This window comes from Gadus chalcogrammus, chromosome 10 (genome assembly GCF_026213295.1).
Source record: "Gadus chalcogrammus isolate NIFS_2021 chromosome 10, NIFS_Gcha_1.0, whole genome shotgun sequence".
NCBI lineage: Eukaryota > Metazoa > Chordata > Actinopteri > Gadiformes > Gadidae > Gadus > Gadus chalcogrammus.
Window position 1 is genome coordinate 17,356,556 of NC_079421.1, and position 10,000 is coordinate 17,366,555.

At 45.8% G+C, this 10,000-nt stretch overlaps 1 protein-coding gene across 3 annotated transcripts in view; it reads left to right on the forward strand.

The window, feature by feature from the left end:
• dlg3 (discs, large homolog 3 (Drosophila)) overlaps positions 1 to 10,000 on the forward strand; it is a 74,170-nt gene that overhangs the window by 19,082 nt on the left and 45,088 nt on the right. The window lies entirely within an intron of this gene.

Genomic DNA, 10,000 nt, shown 5'->3' on the forward strand with positions numbered 1-10,000 from the left:
TTTCATGAATGATGCCTTTAGACGTGCCCAGGGTACATCAAGCCACATGGTGATGCAGTTGTCATAGGCCCATGAGCACAAGTGCACTTTGCTGATTCAGTAGGGAACATGGAATCCAACGAGCAGTTGTATAATTCGTTCCTGTGACTGTGGACGAAAACTGGCAGCAGGCGTTCTGTCATGAATATCCATTGTAGATTCCTCAGCTAATCAACTAATGGAAGGCTTGTCTTTCTTTTTCTTTTTTTTTCGGTCTGGAGAAGAGAGAACTGATTAATGGCAGTTCTGTTGTTACTTTCATTCATGCTCTTCATTCGTTTAGTCAGGCGTTTTTGGCGTGAATCCGGTCGCATTGCAATGCGATGTCTGAAGAAATAGACAGTCAGTAGCTGTGTGTCCAAGGGAGAAAAAAAAAGGAAAATGCTTTCCTTTCCCCTGCTGTGTGCTGTGAATTTAGCCTCTGCGCTAATGCACTCCTCTCGTTCATCCATCTTGTTAATTTAACACAGGCTTGAAAAATTACCTTGATAAAAAGGTTATAGCGGGTTTAGCAGCGCATTGTGTAATTAAGTTAGGTGTGTGTGCGCTCGCATGGGGGGAAGGGAGTTGAAGTCATGTGTGTGTGTGTGTGTGTGTGTGTGTGTGTGTGTGTGTGCTTCTTCTGAACGTGTGTGTGCATGTTTCTATGCAGGCTTTTGCGTTTGCGGCAAACGCGAAAGCCTCAAAAAATCCCCCCTGTATTCTGTACACTTGGGTACTGAGTCTGAATACGTTTTGATCAACAGGCAGGAGGGGATCAGGGGGAGGAGGGAGAATCAAAAGGCAGACATTGGGGGTAAAATGGAGGCTGCAGTGAGTGTGTCCGTGTGGGGAGAGAGAAATACCCCAGAGCGGTCGGCACATATGAACTACAACCTGCCCCCTTTCTCAAAACGTCTTCCCCGGCTCCGTCTCGCTAAAGGTCTGGCGGTTTCGATCGAGCGACCGTGCTTCGTGCCTTTCGATGAAAACGTGTCTCCGCTCACATGTTGGAAAAGCACCCATAGCGCTGTGTAAATTATGTAAGCGTGTATTGTCTCTGTGGGGTTTGTGGTTGGTATGTATGTGGACCTTTTTCTCCCCCCTCTTTCTCCTCCAAATCCTTCTTCCTACGAGGGCTCATGTCAAGGCTTTTGGCCAACCGGTGTTTTCGACTGCATGGCTCGAGATATGAGCTCGTCTGGAGATATGAGCTCGTCTCTCTCTCGAGCGTCACGCCAGCCCCTCAACGGGCGCACCCGTTCATAGAAAGCTCCAATCCCAGGGCCTAGAGACGAACGTGGGTCCGGTTCTGACGTGGCGAGGGTCCGCGGCGAGGGTTAGCTCCCTTCGTGGTGTGTGTCATGGCGTGCGCTACACGCCACAACACACCGCTGGGAGTGGACCCAACGACAACGTGAGGGTTTAGCCACGGCCTTGCATGCATCTAAATGGATGGGGGGGGGGGGGGGGGTGATAGATCAACCGAACTTCACCCCCGAAAACAAGAAGGGAAGGAAAGAGGAATTAGCAAGGGGAGAAGAAGAGAAGAGGACAGCCGCCACGGGGGTGAAAATGCTAATGTTGGAAAGCAGAGAAATAAGCCAATAAAGGGAGGCAGCAAGCCTAGAGAGGGGGAGGGGGTTATGTAAGTTGAGGCAGTTGGTGGTGCTGTCAGAGAGAGGGAGAGGGAGAGAGAGGGAGAGAGAGAGAGAGAGAGAGAGAGAGATGGAAGGAGAGAGATGCAGAGAGAGAGAGAGAGAGAGAGAGAGACGGAAGGAGAGAGATGCAGAGAGAGAGAGAGAGAGAGAGAGAGCGGACGAAAGGCCCTGACACTAGACCAGCATCTGTCTCTACGGTCTACTAAAAAGGATGCTGTATGGAGCAGTCGTTAAAAAAAAAAGAGGGAAAAAAACAGTCCATGTTTCCGCTACGGACGGGCATGTCGGCACTTTAGCTCCCTTAATCACCACTACGTATCCATTGGGGGGTGGGGGGGGGGGTGTGGATATATATTCCCCTCCCCCACTACCTACACACTGCTCACATAAAAAGCCAGAGAGCAGAGCCGGCATTCACATGAGCATCAGCAACGATGCACGCCCAGTAAGCCACATCTTCACGCCGTCGTCTCCTGTAGAAGCCCCGGCTTCCTAGCGACACTGACGCTTTTATTGTGAAAGGCAAAATATGGTTGCAGAGAGATGGTGATTCAGAATGACATTTTACCGTTCTACGCTGTGTTTTTCCTATTCCTTCGTTGGTTGTTGCCTTATAAACGTAGGCTACGAATTATGAACGTTGACGCGTTTTGCAATGCGTTGCTTCGATGGTGTACGCAAACGGAAGATTGTTTAAATCTCCCAAGAGGAGGGAAAAGGAAATGACACGCCATCATGAGTCATGTGATGATGTCGTAAAGCGTCATCCACTTTCTATGGTTGTTATGTTTTTTTTCTTTATATGACATTACAGTACATGAATTGACAAAGACAACAAATACCGCCTTAGTTTACTTCTGGATAATTCAAAGAGTAATCGCTCTTTGTTTCATTCAAAGCGTTGTGTTAAGGAGAGGAGCGCGAGTCTTTGTGTCGAGAGGCCTGGGCCCTAATGGGAGTCATGTGATGGAAGACTCTTTCTTCCCCGCGGGCTCCAATCTGTCTCTATGTGCTCTCCAGCTCCACTCTGATGATTAGTTTTAAATATTAATTTGATTTTGTCCTTTATTTATTACAGGCACGATATTAAACTTAATCCAAAATGCTTGTTCACTCCCCCCAGCCTCCCCCTGCCCATTCAGGCAAGTTGTTTATGGCGGAGGGATAGTCTCTGGGTGGCTGGTGTTTTGTATACCAACGCACAACAGTCCCAAGGGTGGATGATGCATGAAACACTCTAAGGATCATCGCAAGTTTCCTTGTTTAGTGTGTGTGTGTGTGTGTGTGTGTCTGTCTGTGTGCAAGCGTGCTTTTGCTCGTGATGGTTAAGGCACATGCTAATGTGTGTGTGTAGATATGTTTGTGCACATGTGTAAGTGTCTCTGTGTGTGCTTGTGTGTGTGTGTGTGTGTGTGTGTGTGTGTGTGTGTGTGTGTGTGTGTGTGTGTGTGTGTGTGTGTCTGTGTGTGTGTGTGTGTGTGTGTGTGTGTGTGTGTGTGTGTGTGTGTGTGTGTGTGTGTGTGTGTGTCTGTGTGTATGTCTGTGTGTGTGCGTGCACGTGTGTGCATTCTCTTTCCTTTGCAACCTTGTTGTTCTATAGACGTCTACATGTGCCTGATTCTGGGTTGGTGCTTTCTGATTGGCTGTGTCTCTATCAGCTGCAGCACAGGGCCACGGGGGGGGGGGGGGGGGGGGGATGTATATATATGACAGGGCCAGTATTTATCACGGCCCTCCATCACAGTGTCCTGAGAGCTCCCCCCCTACTGGGGGACCTGAAGCGGCCTATCCTCATGACGGCGGTTTATCTTTCAGATCAGAAGGATAGTAAGATGAGTGGGACCCAACAGGCCATTACAATCAGCATCCCCCCCCCCCCTCTCCCCCTAACCAGCACCGGGACCCAGCCTCGCACTTTAAGCAAGCAGGGAAAGACAGATAACCGTTTTATCACCAATAAAGACGCTGTCCCCCCCCTGCCCGTCCATCCACGTTCCTCCCATCTGATACTACTGAATCAGATAATTAATTCAAGAGAAGGAAAGACTGGATTTGCATATATATTGTATATGACATTAGATGTGAGGGCTCTCATGGGGAAATCGCGCCGTTTCTGTGATGCAGATGAAGATGCGTCGACTGCGTGTCAGCAGATCTCCGGGTTCAGAGCGTGTGGAGGGGGGGGGGGGGGGGGGGGAGTGGGTGGAGGACTGACGGAGATGAGTGGAGGAGATAAAAGACGAATCTTGTCTTTTGTTCGAACCAGATCCTCCAATCAGAGGCCGAGACAAGGGGTTCGGCCGACAGATCTCGGCCAGAGAGATTCAGTCGTTTCCTTTTTGGTGGACGGGCGGGGTTGACAGGGGTCAGAGTCAGACGTGTGTGAAGAGCGAGATCGGTGCGCTGTAGATGTTTCCACGGCAAAGACCGCATAGGACCCTAGCACCCTACTGGTGCCTGCTCTCCATCGCTAACGCAGAACATGCCGCTCCTCAAAGCATTCATTTCAGAGGAAATGATGTCATCCCCAAAGCTTTGTCTGCAGGAGGAATTTTAAGAGATGGAGCATCCGCAAGAAACATGGATGACTAAACAAGCGTTGCCACTCTCCATGCCCAACGCGTCTGTTTCAGGAATAAACTAGGCCAGTGAGACTTACATAATATTTAAATATATCAGGTACAAAGTATAATACATTTGTAATGCTTTACAAATAGCATTGGTTCCACTGACGCTATATATAGACTTTGAGCGCGGCATCCTGCCTATAGGAGCACTGACATTACTAATTACATTTTTCTTCTGTGTCATGTGCAATGCTCATGTGGGCTTTATCATGTTAAGTAAAGAAAATGATCCAATGACTTAAATACATCCGTGTATTAATAGAAGCTGGCCTATAATTTGGTGTTCATCTCTAATTACATATTTATACTTACCCATACATTCTTTCATGGGTTTTTCATTAATGAGCGTTCAATTGTTTTGTACTTTAATTGGACAGCCCTGCTGCGACTCAGGTGCTTGCTAGTTTTGACTACGATTTAGTTTGAATCTGTTGCTCAACCAATCAGGCACATTTGAATGCGCATTGGTGCCTGCAGAAATGAAAAAATCCACCTAGCACATAGGCCAACGTGTTATTTCTGTGTATGCTGGAAGAAGATTTTTTTGTTATCTTTCGAAGGTAGGAAGCTATAGGAGACCTTGGAAAGAGCGTAATACGTGCCATACAGACAAAGCTGTATGGTTGTGGCAGCAGAGTGAAATCATATCAGCAAGGTTTAGCAGGGATCAATGGAAATATATATAAAATACACAGAAAACAACGTTTACATACCTAGTGATCGTCTATGTAACCTTCCTCTAACATTTCGATTCAATATAAATCCTCGTCCCAGGCATGCCTGGCCCTATGATAAAGGCAACATTTGAGAAGTCAAATGTATCTGCTGACCTAGATGACAGTCTTCACTGTTCCGTTTGCTACCTGTCAGCAGTACGACCTCTGACCTCTGTAGGACACTCGACATTTCAGTTGTCACCACACAAGGCCTCCGGAATACCAGCTGATGAATAGCATCAGCTGGTACGGAGTGTTCATGTCTCTCTCTCTCCCTCCCTCTCCTAATTTCTCCCTCGCTCTCCCCTTCTCTCTATCTCTCTCTCTCTCCCTCTCTCTCTCTCTCTCTCTCTCTCTCTCTCTCTCTCTCTCTCTCTCTCTCTCTCTCTCTCTTTCCCTTCTCTCTCTCTCTCTCTCTCTCTCTCTCTCTCTCTCTCTCTCTCTCTCCCTCTTTCCCTCTCTCTCTCTCTCTCTCTCTCTCTCTCTCTCTCTCTCTCTCTCTCTCTCTCTCTCTCTCTCTCTCTTTCCCTTCTCTCTCTCCCTCTCTCTCTCTCTCTCTCTCTCTCTCTCTCTCTCTCTCTCTCTCTCTCTCTCTCTCTCTCTCTCTCTCTCTTTCTCAAACGTAGGAGAGATACGAACCAGGAGAGCCGAGGTTCTCTCCAATTTTTCTGGGCATTTTTACCAAAGTGCTTTATCCAAAAGTGCTGGTGTGTTGGTGGCGTGGCGGGGATGTGTGTGTGTGTGTATGTTGGGCCGATCAGAGGAGTGTGGCTCCAGTGAAGAAGCCAGACAATGATGTCAGTGGCTCTTGGAGAATGGAATGGAGTCCCTGATGCCTGCGGGGCCATCAGTGGTGGCCCGCACGGTTCTCGGGGGCGAAGAAGAGCGGTTTGCTGCATTGACACCTCCCACCACCACCTCCACTTTCCATAAAAGCCTCGCCGTCTGAAGCTCCCTCCTCGCTTTCAACCTTTTTTCGCCTTGGATCAGGCATGTTCTTTCTGTCTCTTCAACATGGAGGACGATGAGGACGATTTAAGGTCTGAGAATTGCACCACGTGATTTACCGTCAACGCACAACCACCGCTTGACGCACTAGCAACACGCGACCATGGAGGAGTGCCCTATTCTACACATGCTCTCTAGGACTGTATTATTCGTCTCTGTTTCCATTTTGTAGGCCTACTGCCTCGCATGTGTATCAACACCCGTACCGGCCTGTGAGGTTCTGGTACAGATGCGGAAGACATGTTTCTCCCTCACCGCCAGCCAGCTAGATCAGAGAGAGGCAGACAGAGGGGGTCGGCCTTCTGTGTGTTTGTTGGCCCTTGCTTTGTTTTATCCCGTTGTTGTGTGTGTGTGTTTCTTTGTGCTGATCACAGTATGGAGTGGCCTGAAAAGGTGACGCCAGGGATGTGCGTGCCAGGTCTGTAGCCCTGCTCCGGTGATGAGCACCCTGGGTGTCTCACTTGGACCGAGCGGCCCCCAGTGCAGAGTCCACTCGCCGGAGTAATAAGAGTAGGAGAAGCCATTAATGAAAGGCAACTCCAAACGCCACCGTATTTATAGATAACCTGTACAAGTACCAACCCACGTCTGTACAGCGTGGATGCAGCCGTGTTCCTTGTTCTTTTGAGATGCACCCTCTTGCTGTTACTCCTCTTGCTCCTGGTTATGCTTGAGTGTGCTAGCATCGTCGGGCATGCTACACTGCGCATCACCCACCCACACACGCACGCACGCACACACACGCACACACACACACACACACACACACACACACACATACACACACACACAAGCACGCACACACACACACACACACACAGACACACACACACACACACACACACACACACATACACACACACATACACACACATACATACACCTCGATCAATAAGAGAAGAAAGCGGCCAATCCTGAGCCTCCTGGCCAGCTCTGTGTGCTTATGGGGGGTACGTGGGTGCCTTCAACAGCACCTGTTTTTTTCGTATTATTTAACTGCTGTATCAAGGTTGGTTCTGAGGTCTCTGTACCATTCACTCGTGCTGTCCTTATATACTGGATGCAACTGGTCGTGGTACATCTCCGTGGCCATCTCTAATGTTCTCTCCAATATTCTTCAATGTTCCACCTATTTTCACCTTCATACTGCAATGTTGCTTGTTTTTTGTCTTCATTTTATGGGAGGGAATGTGTGCATGTGTGTGTGTCTGTGTGTGTATGTGAGTGTGTGTCTGTGTGTGTGTGTGTGTGTGTGTGTGTGTGTGTGTGTGTGTGTGTGTGTGTGTGTGTGTGTGTGTGTGTGTGTGTGTGTGTGTGTGTGTGTGTGAGAGAGGACATTTGGTGAAGCGATGTGTTTCTGACCAAGCGAGTGCCGGAGCTTCTCCGTCTAATGCATTCCCCTTCAGCCATTTGGTCTCTTAGTCTCGTTGCCGTAGACATCGTTTGTTTCTCGGTTTTATGTCCCCTGAACATTTTTTACACTGCCTTTCGTCTTCTTTTCCCTCCTCCTCCTCCCACTCTCTATTGCTCTCTCTCTCTCTCCTTTGTCCACAGTTCAAATCAAAGTCTTGTGTTTTATTTAATTTTAATTCGCTGCGATGTTTCGGGTGGGGGGGGGGGGGTAAATCAGTGTAATGAGTCCATTCTTTCCCTCTGCCATTTGCAGAGAAACATTATGTTCTGGCTCCGTTCAGTAGTAACCTGGCCACCACTTTGATTTCCTATTCAAAATCTCCTGATATTTCTCCAATGTTGGACGCCAATGTCAACGCACTTTTGGATTCTATTGTAACGCAGCATTCATAAGTGAAAGGAATGGATTGCTTGATGACTGCTCTGTCTTTAATGTTGTCCACTAGAATCCTTTTGATAAGTGAATAAGAGATACTATTATTACACACATCACTCAGATTTGGCAAGTACTAGGTGTCACCCTTTACTTTGGCTTTGTTGGTGTGGCTCGCTGTTTTTTCAACCAGGGTTGTTACGTACAAAACCAGTTCTACCTGTTCTACCTATACCTCACAATCGCTTTCACTTCCAAAACTGGAGAGGATGTAACCCACTCGTAATACAGGCCTGACATTAACCCTCTCGTGCTTTTCATGTCATTGTGTGTGTTTGCTCATGTGTGTGTGTGTATGTCTATGTCTGTGTGTGATTGTGTGTGTTTGTGTGTGTGTGTGTCTGTGCACGCTAGCGCTCTTCTGTGTGCCATCACCCGATCCAAACACATTTAGTTAACACCATCAAATTCCTCTGGGTCATCGCACTAACTTTCAACAGCATCCCCTTGTTTGCTTGCGGTTTGCTAATACTGTCCTTTCTTCTCTGTCTTTTGTAATGTTTGAATTCTATTGTGTGCCATACGTGACATTAGCATAGACCATGTTCAAAATTGTTTAGACATATGGACCGTCAAACCAGTGCCTTTGGTTTGTTATCAGAGGACTAATAGACTCTGTGAAGAGGCAAGGTGGTTATTGAGATCTGTGTAGCTTGCCAAATAGCTTGCCAAATAAAAAAAACAGCATACATCTTCAAGCCACAGATGCGATAAAAGGAGAGGATAACAACAATACACGCAATCCCAGCTTAATATCGTACATCCTTATATGTTCAATAGGTGAGCTCTGCACCAAAATTGCTTTCCTGGATCTAATACCTTCTGTTTTCCTTAGTCCACGATATTATGTCTATATTGTGTTGTGGGGATATTGCATGAGAGGAGTACACAATGTTACCATATCCTTTTCCAAAAGCTTCTTTTTTTTACGTGTAACATTGACATATTTCCAGTAATGGAAGGCTATAGAGTTACTTAGCGTTATTCCATTATATAATGATCACATGTATATATAGGTGTAAAAATATAATAGAGCTACCAAACTATCTCAAAAAATGCCTGGATCAGATATTTTTTGCAATTATTGAAAATTAAACAATATTTATATTTTCATAGTAAGAAAAGATTTTATTTGAATTCAAATGGATATGTTACATAATTTACTACCTACAGTTTCCAATTACTGTATTATGTCACGTTTATTACACCAACAAGGTCTTTTTCATTTTTCTGAACATAGTTGAGTCTTTGGTTGCATTGTTAAGGATTTGGGAGATCTCTCACAGTCTGTTTTGGTAGCCAAGCCTTGAGGAGTGAAATACATCAACAAGCTTCTTAGCATTTGACAGTGAAGTTTAAGGGATGGTGGAATTAAGTTGCAAACCATACAAACAGGTGAAAGTCTGGTGGGAGTTGAGTGGAGATCTGCCATTCATTATTATTTGGACAGGAGATCACTTCATAAGATCTACGTTTAGTGTTAACACGTTGAGTGTGTTTCATGAATTGGTTTGGAGCGCTTGGCATTCGTGCTATCAACATGTTTTGGCTAATTTTTCAATACAGTTAATCAACGTCCTCCAATCCTCCCTAATTTATGAAATACTAGTCAAATAAACGTGACGATATGTTCTCATCATACTAATGCAAATTCACTTTAATTCATAAACAAAGACTCTTTAGCCTCTGTCTTATTATTTTATATGTAATTTAATTTTGTTGAATATCATCACCTTTTAGTGACATGTGGAAGATTGACACAGTGAAATGGAAAGTTGACGTCTTAATTGAAGAAAATACACCAGTATTTTTGCAATCTATAATTAAGAAGGTCATTACTGTAATTATATGTTGCTATTTGTTGATATGTTTATATTATTAGTAGGGCAGCAGCCACATTTTTCAGTGTGAACGGTTTACAATCTGTAGGCTGTAATAACCACATGTATTTGTATCCACGTATAATAGCTAGTATCAGTGGGTGTGGAGTGAAATTCCACCTATAGGAAGTTGCGTCAATACGATTTTAATCTTAAATCAATAATAAACACAATGTATGTGACACATTGTTGAATAAGCGAATGAAGCCACAATATAGGCTTACAAGGTGGGTTTCATTTCTAT